Source organism: Aulonocara sp. 'chitande type north' Nkhata Bay, linkage group LG13 (genome assembly GCF_057382095.1).
Source record: "Aulonocara sp. 'chitande type north' Nkhata Bay isolate Kocher_YH1m ecotype deep benthic linkage group LG13, A_spYH_male_GT1.1, whole genome shotgun sequence".
NCBI classification, from domain to species: domain Eukaryota; kingdom Metazoa; phylum Chordata; class Actinopteri; order Cichliformes; family Cichlidae; genus Aulonocara; species Aulonocara sp. 'chitande type north' Nkhata Bay.
The window spans coordinates 16604094-16613433 of record NC_141356.1 but is presented as its reverse complement, the minus strand read 5'-3'; positions in this window follow the sequence as shown (position 1 = coordinate 16613433).

The following is a 9340-nucleotide window of genomic DNA, read 5'->3' as shown; positions in this document are numbered from 1 at the left end:
ACTGCACAGATGGTACCTTCCCAAAGGAAAAAGTACTATAGCTTACTAGGGTATATTAGACTTTTTCGTTACTATATACAATAATGGATTTCTATACATTTAATCAGATGACCACTTTTGTTGTAAGATTCAGATAATTACTTATTCAAAGTTTTTAAATGACATAACAAAGAAACCTGGCCCCCGACAGAACTTTGCGAAAGAACTTTGCGACAGAACCCTGCACAGTTACCAGCCGTCAACTACAAAGGATACTGGTGTTATTTGTCTCTCAGAAACAGTTCATAACTTCCCTTCATAACTTCCCTTCAACTCATTCATGTCACCTAAAAGGTAAACCTGTTTCTCCATCACCTGTTCAGCTCTGATGATTCAGTAAGGACATCTCCTGGTTTCATCTTCACGTTTCCCTCTCACCACATATCCAAACGGATATCATGACCAGCAGCTTTAACAGCTGTGGCTCCAGCAAACATCATCTGATACTAGAAAGTAATATTAAATAAATTCTAACAACAGCTGATCAAGCTTAAACGTGCTGCTGGGTGATCAGCTGATCATTGATCAGTTTCATGTTTGAGGTAATAACAGGAGAGGGAGTGAATGAGAGAAGTAGATGCAACTGCGCAGCAAAGACTCCAGCTTTGTGTCTACTTTTTAATTCTAGCTGAAGTACTTCCTTTTCACCTCAATATGGAACTCCGATGGCCAGTCCAGCTGTGGCTCAATATATCAGTGGTTGCTTAACGTGGCAATACTATGCAAACATTCAGGGATGAACTTACACACTTGCTTTACTTCTCTGAGATAGTTTTCGCCGAGATGAAATGCCGCGGTTAGGAAGCATGTAGCGAGGCTCCAAACGCTCCAACAGACTGCCGACAGGTCTCGCAGACAACAGCCGCTCTATTTATTTATTGATTTTGTGATACTTCGGATCGGATTACATTTTTTATTTCTCTCCGATATCTGATCCAGTAATTTAGGTCAGTATCAGACCGATACCGATACGTAATATCGGATCGGTCCATCTCTAGTACAGAAGATGAGTCAAATGCTCCCTCTAATGCAGGGGTGTCGAACTCCAGGCCTCGAGGGCTGGTGTCCTGCAGGTTTTAGATCTCACTCTGGGTCAACACACCTGAATCAAATGATTAGCTCATTACCAAGCTTCTGGACAACTTCAAGACATGTTGAGGAGGTAATTTAGCCATTTAAATCAGCTGTGTTGGATCAAGGACACATCTAAAACATGCAGGACTCCGGCCCTCGAGGCCTGGAGTTTGACACATGCTCTAATGTGAGCCTGAAGCAGGTAGTCTGAGTTAACAGAGAACGTTGAGAGCCTCCTTTGTAATATCAGTCATCTATGACTGGGGTTTGGGGGTTTGTCAAAGCCAGCAAAGAAAATAAAGAAAGATGCAAAGAAAGCCTGGCTCTGTCGAACTTGACTCATAGTTGTCCTTTAATTAAAGGACAAAGTAAGCACACTTTTGGCTGAATTGTCTCACCTTAATAAAATGTGTGCCATGTAACTTCAAGAGAGCTGAGTAAACCTTTCTATGTGTTTTGTGAGTCCTTGTCCTGCTTCACTGCCTCCGGCACATCTGCGGTAACTCTTGCAAGAAGCAAAGCTATGACCTCAGGTTTAACACTAGCTAAAAGTGTTAATGTGTCATTACTTCCATATCAAACCCCAGCAATAAAAAAAAAAAAAAACCACTCACACTAAGAGCTCTTTCAACACACTGAAAGTTTTTGCTTGGGATACTTTTCCCCTTTTTGCATTATTATTCGTCATTCAGTTTCATTTGCAGTAGCATGCAAATGCCTTTGCATTGCATGTCTCTTCTTGTCCGGGACAAAAAAAAAAAAGTACAGTCAAGTACAGTGTGGAAGGTCCCCTCACAGAAGCTCAAGGTTTGAGAAATCTGAGTAAGCTGCTACATGTTTTATTTAGATCTAGGACAGCAACATACAGGTCAATATTCATTCATTTCTACTCTGCATCTGCATGAGCTGCAGTTGTTCTGTTAAAGGTGTAAACCTCTAAATGTAGGTTAAAGAATCTGCTAACCCACAAACAGAAGATTCACACTGAAATGCATGCATCACACTGCTGCTGAGTTCAGTTCACACACACAAAAAATGACTTACTTTGCAGTTTCCTGTTTTTGTCATCAGATCTTATGCCCATTATTATCTTTGTTGGTTGAAAAAACGTTTGTTGAATCATCTGAATCCATCGCACATTTTTAAAGTTTTATGTTCCTTAAGTTTTGGTGTTTCTATTTTGATCCTTTTATTGTCCTATGTGTGAAATGTGTGATTGAGCTGCAGTTGCCTATTAAGGTGCTCTTTCAGAAGAAAAAGGAAATCTGAAAAGTCTTTTTTTGTTGCTGGTTAAACTAATAAATAAAGGACAAAACAGTTGACATTAGAGTGACCAGGCTGATGATCTCTGGCTCTTATCATGGCCCTTACTAAGCATTCTTGCTGTCCCAGCAGCAGCAATAGGTGATGTGGTACCCTTTGCATGTCAGACTTCACAGGAAGAGATCATTATTAGTCATTACTAGTCATTAGTCTGACAACAAGCGTACACAAACCACAATCTTGTATGACCACTGACATAGCAAGGACATCACATCATCCACTAATAGTTAATAATAAGCAGATGTGCACTGACGTGTGGTAGCAGAGCATGAAAAATTGATCTTACTTCAGGTTTCATCACTCTGATGAAACCTTTCATCATATTGTCCATGTACGCTTTCTAGCTCAATAAACCTTATCTTCTCTGCTGTCTTGGCAGTTAGCTGAAGGACCCAGGTCAAGAATATCATCAAGTGACAACAGTTGCAGTACACATGATGAGTTTAAGTGTCTTGTGTACTGTGGCTGTTGTCACGTGATGCTATTCTTGATCTGCTGTTTTTGGTCGATTCATAAATAAACCTGAAATAAGCTTTACAAACTTTCTCATGCTGTTTGCACATATGCTGTGACCACAGACAAGACTCAAGCTATCCAAAAGCCACCTTTAGACATTTGTCTAATCAAGCACATGCTAAAATCAGCAAATCAAAAAGAATTGACACTAATAAAATGCATATACATATCATATACCAGCGGTTGTTGTAGCACTGAAGTGCTGCTGACCTCATTTTCGTACATCATTTAGTCATGGTCGGCTTTGCAGGGCCTGTTTGTACAGTAGCATGAGATCTGCACAAGCTCACCTCATACTACTGTGCACACTTTCATGCACCGACACCTGGTTGTTGCTTTTGTTTTGCTCTTTGTGGGCGATAAAACCATATTTGGAAACGTTTGTGGATCTTCCTTTCCTTTAACCACATGGATTTCACCCAGCCAATAGGTGAAGATCAGCATATGTCACAGACAGTAACAGCATGGTTTCTAATCCCATAAATGGGAACATCACTAACTTCAGTTTGCATTTTCCAAGTATTTCCGTGAGTACCCTATTGAGGTTTCTCATGTGATGTAAAAGGGTCAAGAGTCAAGCATGTTGCATCTGACATAACTACTGGTTGCTAAGGAAGAATGCATATTTCCCAACAAACTGAAGGCTGTTTGTTGTCAGTAGATGAAATTGGTTGCAAAAGAGGTGCTGCGTCAAAACCCTCCTGGTAATTTTTTGGTTTCTAGCAGACTGCCAGGCTTGCCTGTAATTTTTTATGGTTGTCTGCAAATATTTGGTAACTACTAGCCAAGCAGTAGTAAAACTTGAAGGCTTGTCTTCTTTAAAGTAATAGTTGTGCATGGGCACTGACAGCAACCCTTTAACCCCCCCCCACCAAAAGTGCTACTGTTGCCTTGAAGGCAAAAGGTTTCTATTTTCAGTTTGTGTCACACTTTTTACAGTTTCATTACAGCTCTGAGAGGAGACACTGTTTGCAGATATGTCTGTTGCTTTGATTCAGTTTGCATCCATAGCAATCTGCCAGAGAACAAAGTATCTTAAGGTTTTGTCAAATGTTGGGGGAATACATATTTTTTCCCCAGCAACAGGTGGTTTTAAGGGCATGTATTTTCCCAGTGACTGCCTTTAACCTTTAGCAACAACTCGCAACCAGAAACACATGTTTCCTCATGATCCATGAATACCAAATGGTTGTAGACTGGTGACAACCAGCAGCTTGGTTGTCTTTATTGGTTTGCATTCTATCAGAGCCCCTCTCTTCTTGTTTTCATTCCTTTTCTCCTTTTCATCCCTTTTCAGGTCATCTTCTGCTTCATCATTGTCAGTGGTGTCATCAAGTAGTATGCCCATGCTGGTTTCTTCTGAGCTACTGTACATGACCATTTACTTCACGAGTTTAGTTTGATTTGATTCTTTCTTCTGCTTTTCATTCCTTGTCAATTTCTTTTCAGCCTATCTTCTTTTTCTTGTTGTACCTTCTCCAGCTCCATCTTCTCAGGAGTGTTGGTCACAAGTTTTGATTTTATTTTCTTTCTTCTCATTCTGGGCCTTCTAGCTGTGGCATATAAATAGAAATGTCTGAATAATTGAACATACAAATTAGAAAAAACTAAATAAAAAACCTGTGTGACTTTCTATAGAGAGAGGAAGTACATTGTGATATAGTGTAGGTTAACACAAAGCACTGTCCTGAAATTATTTTAGCTCGTGAACATGTGGGACACGTACACCCTGCCACTCCAGCAATTTTTTGTATGTCCTAACATAAAATGCCACTGTGTGCATCCAAACTTTTCAGTTTCAGTTACAGTCAGAAGCTACTACTCTGAGTCACACACGCAACTCTGTGGCCGCCTGTTTTATAGCAGTGGGAGGAATATGCCTCAGCCTATTTTCTAGTCTTTTATGTTTGGCATTTATGCTCTTTGGTGTGATTCCCTTGTCTGTTTCTGTAATGTTACAGTGGATTTGTTTTGGTTTCAGTTATTAAATTAGTTAGTTGTCCATAATCCCACTCCCCACCCCGCTCAGTCTGCACGTCCTCCTCCCACTAGCGATGCGAGCAGGGGAGGCGACGAAGAGGAGTGGAGGAAAGAAGCTTTTAATAAATTGAGACATCCTCGCCTTGGAGCCAGTAGCATAGACTGTAGTCACCCATGGGTTTCGATTGCCACCACGGTTTTTATTGGAAACAGCAAGCCATAACATTATCAGACAATCAATTAAAATGCTCCAAAAGCTCCAACAGCACACACAGAGTGACTCGAGCCGATGCTGTTTGGATCGAGCTGATTGTGTAGCGACACCAACGCAGCCACGCCCTTAACTACGGATCCAGATGTATAAATTACAAACTTTCAACCTACTAAGGGTTGTTATAAGGGAGGAAACTATTCATTAGAGGTCAAAACAGTTTTTGCATATTTGCTGTAAAGTTTTGGCCACTTCGGGGATGACTTTATTTGTTAGACCCTTAGTTTGATAGGATAGGATAGGATAGGATAGGATAGAATAGGATAGGATAGGATAGGATAGGATCTCACACTATCATTACAGGTGATCATATATAATAAGTGAAACATTGTGGGAAATCAAAAGATGAGTTGTTTTCTCCCGTTTTGGATGCCGTGCCTGCAGAGAAAAAAACAGATAACATGCAAACAGAATGGATGTACTCTGTAATCCCTTTAAACACCAACGAGGCTGGGTTTCTTTAAGTTGCTCTCAGACAGGGTGACTTCATGTGAATGGTCACTCTCAATTGTACTAAACTGAATTTTAGTGACTCTACAACCTCTAAAAACTCCACTGAGACGAGACCAGAGATACTAGGCTTGTAAAGGTTATGCAGATCCTGTATCCGTGTATTCATCTCGGTGGACAGACTTTCACAACAGCATTTACATCACGTGACATCCGTGCAGCTTCGCTTACTGTCTGTGCATTAGTATTAAGATTGGAATCTGGCCTGCAGAACAAACGCAGATGGCGCTTTCATCAAATCATGTGGGAAATTTGTGGCGAACATGATATATCATGAGACCCTGTGTCTACACTGAAAACCATGAAAGCACTGAGTGTATGTGTATGAGCTAAAACATAAACACATCTTAACAACTGAACACAATATGATAATCGGAGATGCCTTTTGGGTTGCTGCTTCAAAGACATTTAGGCAATTATGCTCGGGTCAGATTCCACACCAGACTAAAAGAAAAATGGACTGATGGGATTGACTTTGCGCACCAGAAAACTGACTTGCTGAAACAGAAAGCTGTCTCAGCCACAGCTGGCAACACTGGATGCATCAAACGGATCCACTTTCTCAAAGCTGCTAGCTAATTTATGCAAAATGTGGCTTTTTGGTGTGCGTGCTGTGATGCACTGCTTGATAGCATAAAATAGAGTGATGGTTAGTCTGAGTACATAACTCACATATTAACTAAGTTGGTTGTTAGGTACTAAATCTACACATGTTTTTATGAACTAAGCCTAACAAGCAAGTAGAAGCGAAAGAAACACCAAGAGAGTAAAAAGAATCCAAGTGCAAAACACTAAGATGCCAACAGGAAGTAAACCAGATGTCCTGGGTAATGACCTTGGAAGTGTGCCATCGTTACCACACCTCCAGCCTCACAAAGACTTTGCATGTGTGTTAAACGTAGACATTATACAAGAGTATTCCAACAAAGAGTACAGACACAGTAAAGAGTTCCAGATCAGTGACTCAGATCAGACCGGATGACATCCACTGACACTGGCTGTGTTGTAGAATTAGTATGAAAAGAAAAACTATCCTCAGAGGCCAAGGCCAAAGCTAGTTCTTTTTTGTTTTGTTTTGGTAATAGTATGCAAATGTGCATTTTTGGGCTATTTTAATTAGAGCTAGCACGATACCACTTTTTTATGTCCAATACCGATATCATAAATTTGGATATCTATCGATACCAATATGAATCCGATACAGTGTATTTTTTAATCAGTAAAACTTTTTTTTAATATCTTGCTGCATTTTGTATAAGTTCATACTAAAGTTTAAAAACAAAACAAAACACTAAAGCTATTCTGTTATATTTGTATACAAAAAAATACACTGCACCCAAAATATTTCATAGTTCAGCAATACTGATCAATCTAATAAACTTAAACCTACACCATCCTCCCTATTCTGGTGTTTTAAAGAGTACTTAGCGGAAATATTAAGCAACCTAACTAATAGGGTTGTCAACTACCAGCAGAAAAAAATAGATAACCACCCCCCACCCTCTGCCTCGTGATGCTTAATCGAGGTAATCAACTTTAATTTAATGCACGTGTAAAAGAAATGCACAGAAATCAATTATTTTTCCATAATAATTAAATAGATTCAACATCTTTCTTCAACAGAATTGCAGACAGCACAGATGGTACCTTCCCCAAAGGAAAAAGTACTATAGCTTACTAGGGTACATTAGACGTAATAGTTACTATATACAGTAATGGACTTATATACATTTTACATCAGATTAAAACTTTGGGTGTAAGATTCAGATAATTATTTAATAAAAGCTACACATTTTAAATGAGAATAAGAAGGAAAAGTATTTCTTTGTATCCCCCCTTTTCCCTGTTAATGCCCTATCGGCCCCCCTTGCATAACTTTGCTAGATCCGCCCCTGCACAGTTACCAGCTGTCAGCTAAGTAGAAAAGGATCCTGGTGTAGAAAGTAATATTAAATACATTCTAACAACAGCTTATCAAGCTTAAACGTGCTGCTGTTGTTCAGCCGCTGGTTTCCTCTTTCTGGTGCAAAGTGGGCCAAAAACTAACAAGAGAGACCTGAGTCGACAGAAAAGCCGATCAGCTGATCATTGATCAGTTTCATGATTGAAGGAGCAGCAGGAGAGGGAGGGAGAGAGAAGAAGCAGTCGCTCCATATATGGGTTGTTAAGATTAACGTGGGAATGCTTTACAAACATTCAGAGATGAACTGAATGCTTTACTTCTCTCTGGAATAACTTTCTCAGAGAAGAAATGCCGGTTTGGTAGCGAAGCTCCAAATGCTCAACCAGACTGCCGACAGGTCTCGCTTGCCACAGCGCAAGGCAAGCATAGGCTACTGCTCCGACGTGCTAAGGTTATGAGCTGAGTTACGCCATGTCGCAAGTTTTGTGAGTTGCTTTCGTGATATTTAATGGATCGATTACATTTTTTATTTCTCTCCGATATCCGATCCAGTAATTTAGGTCAGTATCAGACCGATACCGATAGGTAATATCGGATCGGTCCCTCTCTAATTTTAATACTGGCGAATGTGGAGATTTACTGGCTTTTGGAGTGAGCCTTAAGTGGCATCCACAAGAACTGCAGTTTTTTGCGCTTTAATGTTGGATTAACTTTTAGCCTCTTGAATCATAATGACCTTAACTGAGTGTAACCTAAGTGACAGGAAAAACAAAGTCCACTTAACTGCCCTTGTGATTTTTGAAAAAATGTTACCCCCCCCCCTCTTTTTTTGATCCAGCATCCCTCAGTCATCCATTCTCTTTTGCTTCTCCAGTTTTGAGCTGAGCCTGTCAATATCAATAAAATCAACAAGAAAACAGATACCAGAAATTTTTTATCCCCAGTCATTGTGTTCTGTACTCCTTACTGTATTTGGTGTACCGTGTTTAGAAGTTTTATCCCAGATGAATACAAATAAAGTACCTCTTGGTGGCTGACTCATAGCTTAATGAATCTGTCTTGTATCTGCTGTTGTATAGTGGAAGCTTTGAACAATAGGCAGATTTGCATATTTAATCACACTGACAAAAGAAAAAAGAGTCTGTATTTTTAGTGCTGAACTAGTCCCGCAGTTTTGAGACAACTGCCAGAAAAGCTTCGCTAAAACATGTGGATTAACCAGTCATAGTTTGCTATGGTTGTTGTTTGAGATCTGTCGTGCAGTTTTTACAAGATTTGTGAGGAAATTTGGAATTAATATTTCAGGACCCTGAAAGCCAGAGGGATAAAGCCTTGAAGAGGTCAGACCTTCTCTCTGATATTTTGTATTGTCTTGTTGCTCATTATATTGCTAACCCTAACCCTAGCCCATAACTCCCAACAGAGCATCTGTATACTCAAAAGTTCTTCCCAGCTGGTTTTCTGGTTCTTCAAGTGTCTCATTTGCATAATATGTAACGACACTATACCTCACCTCCAGCCAAATGTTAGCTATGATAGACTATAGCCACACAAGTGGTTATGGATAGATAGGCATCAATTATGCTACATAGTTGTATAATAAGCAGCCAAAATTATGTAGAACTTCAAACATTACACCCACACACTACTGCGTACCACATGGGAAAAGGAATTTTTATCTATTTTTTAAAATCTCAACTTGAAAAAATATTATACATCCCTTG